The 2,914-nt window shown below is 36.2% G+C and overlaps 1 protein-coding gene across 1 annotated transcript in view; it reads left to right on the forward strand.

Annotated features, from left to right (window-relative positions):
- The first annotated feature begins 462 nt into the window (after window positions 1-462).
- Window positions 463-2,914, forward strand: part of LOC107552391 (adapter protein CIKS-like) — a 15,637-nt gene continuing 13,185 nt past the window's right edge. The window contains exon 1 of the mRNA XM_016234259.1: window positions 463-673. The gene's annotated coding sequence lies outside the window, so the exon portion shown is untranslated. The remainder of the gene's footprint in view (window positions 674-2,914) is intronic.

Consider the following 2,914-nt stretch of genomic DNA (forward strand, 5'->3'; position numbering starts at 1 on the left):
GGATGCAACAAATGCCTCGTTTATAATGGGTTTTAATGTTTTTGTCTCATTGCTCCGGCCGGACAGGGCATCACAGTATGGTGAGGGGCGTAACATTTCCGTCACACGCTTGAGGTATTCGGCCAATCACAACGCACTGGATAGCTGGCCAATCACAGCACACCTCGCTTTGTAAAAATCAACACGTTTCAGAAAGGCGGGGCATAGAGGAGAAACAATAATGTACAGTATGTGGAAAATAATGTGTTTTTTTTTACTTTAAACCGCATAAACACATTTTATTTGTGTACCAAATACACAAAATAATGTTCTTTTTAGCAGCATCATATGACCCCTTTAAGTGTTAGGCTTTGTTTTACGTCTTTAAGATTTGTATGCATCATGTCTGGCTCTGAACCTGTCCTGTTCACCCTGCGCTCGCGTGCTGTTTCACTCCTCCCATCATATCATATATAATCGAGTTCCTCCTCCGACTCACGAACTGAAACACACTTCCACAACATGTCGTTTGACACCGAACGGGCACGTTTTAAACTAGAAGCCTATTGAAAAATACATCTAAAACCGAATGCGAAATCGCTGTAGAAAGTGAGAAAACAAGAATCGAGATGACACATGAGACACGACCGCGTGACTTCCCGAAGTGACTGTAACTCCTGCTGCTCGCGCTCAGGTGAGTGTCTTCAGTCCGCTGTCCACAGGTTTACAAATATATTCTTAAACTAGTTCAAATACCTAAACATTTAAAGCATTGAATTATTAGTAGTATTTCTTATAGCCTACTAATTCTTGTACTTAAAAAAATAAAATAAAAAAATATATATATAATTTTGGTATTTTATATATATATATATATATATTTACACATAGGAGCCTGTTAAAAAAGCTCATTTTAGAAGACAATTTCAAGGCTTTTGCATCTGAACTCTTCACATACATACATATATATTAAAATGTATGTTACTTAATGACTTTTTTCCCAGTCATGTCAATGGCACCTGAATTTTACACCTTTTTTATTTCCTTTAAGTATAAAAATACCATTTAAAACATCCAAAATATTGTGTGATTGCAAATTTAATACCTGAATTCACCCTATGCATTCTCGGTTTCTTTCTCAAGTGTGTCAGGAAACGTTAGAATCAGGTTATCAGTGATTGAGCATATCTTTCATCTTTATCAGAATGACTCTTCCTGCCAAATGTTTAACGGCTTCTTCCTTTTCACTTGACTCGCAGACTTATATTTTCCCTGAAAACTGATGAACTATCGCGTCATTACATTTCTCAAACTTAGACAAATGCTCAGACAGAACCATATCTGTATATTGCATAAAGGTAAAGTGTTTTGTGTAACCGCTTGCATGGCATGATCTCTCATGTTGTGGTCTGCAGTTTTGCACAAGCTGCAGAATTTTGGCACACTGAGATAAAGAGTCATAATGCAGTGTGTCCTATTTAGGGACGCTGCATGGGTGGATGTTACACTAAGGCCTATTTTTCCCCAGTAGAAAACAGCGCTGACCTCTTTCTTACGTCGTCTGGTCACTGACAGCTTTCAGAAGTCTTCTTGGTTTCTGTCAGCCGGTGAAGATGCAGTGCAAAGTCAAACACAGCATGTGCAAACACGCTCTCAGACTGAGCATTAAAATAATTGCATTGTATGAGCAGCATTGTACGTTATGACAGCTGTTGACTTGCTCTTTTATAGCCTACAAACATATCATATATACTCTATAGACTTGAGGAGTTGAGGAATTTTGGTTTATATTTGCAACAAAAATAGTGAGCGTGAGTGTCGTGTTGCAAAAGGACAAAACCTTTCAGTCTATTCCTCACCCAAAACTATGTCTTTGAATATAATACACGAGTCATATGAACTGCTTTGATACTTTAATAATGATGTGTGTGTTTTTGGCTCACCAAGTGAAAGTGGGGCAAGTTTTGTTGAAAAAGCAACAACGTATGAGTTGAATAAATGATGACGGAAATGTTATTGCTCTTTAAATGTCAAACTAACTCAGGACTGTGATTGGAGAAAAAAAAAAAAGATAAGACGAAAAATGTTTCAATGATTTTGCATTTTCAATCCCTTGAGAAACTTTGCACTTGCAAAAGCACTGAAGTATAGTTTTTCCTCTCACCGCATATTATTTCCATTGCAAAAGTTTTGCGAGCGGATGCAAAGTTTCTCAGGTGAACGTAAATGTGAGAGAACATTAAGCACAGAAACCATAATCATATATATTTCCAAAACCATTTTTTTGCAAGCAGTCACAAAGTTTCACACAATGGGGAACGCAAAAGCTTTGAAGTCAGCAGAAGTGGGACATCAGTTAAACTGGGACAAATACGTTTCCAGTGTAGTGCTCCTTTAAAAAAATTGCATTAATTAATTATGGGTGGTCTTGAAATGTTGTAATAACAGTACTTAATTTGAATATCAACATTTGATTTGTCAAATGTAAATCATGTGGGTGTGGTTACTCAAGAGCGGGAAGGTCTGACAAAGTTCATGGTAAGTGCCCGCACATAGTTTAATTTCATTAAAATTGTTAAGGTTTAAATTCTAATACAAACAGTATTTCAGTCTACAATATCAATTTGTATTACATGCGTTCATGTGATTATTCGATTTTATACTATGATATGCACGTTTCTTTGTTCTATTTTTTTAAAATATCATGTTTTGTTACTGTCCCAATTTACCTGAACATGTTAGATCAATTTTAGCATTCAGCTAAAGTGGGACATCCTTTAAATTAAAAGATAATACATTGCTTAATGTGAGAAATTGTTTTGTTTTAAAGAAAATGTCAAATGTCAAAAAAATTTGTGAATATACATTTGTGTGTGTGTGTGTGTGTGTGTGTGTGTGTGTGTGTGTGTGTGCGAGTGAGTGTGAGTGTGTGTGT

The sequence above is a fragment of the Sinocyclocheilus grahami genome, unplaced genomic scaffold, assembly GCF_001515645.1.
Source record: "Sinocyclocheilus grahami isolate Dianchi unplaced genomic scaffold, SAMN03320097.WGS_v1.1 scaffold449.1, whole genome shotgun sequence".
Lineage (NCBI taxonomy): Eukaryota > Metazoa > Chordata > Actinopteri > Cypriniformes > Cyprinidae > Sinocyclocheilus > Sinocyclocheilus grahami.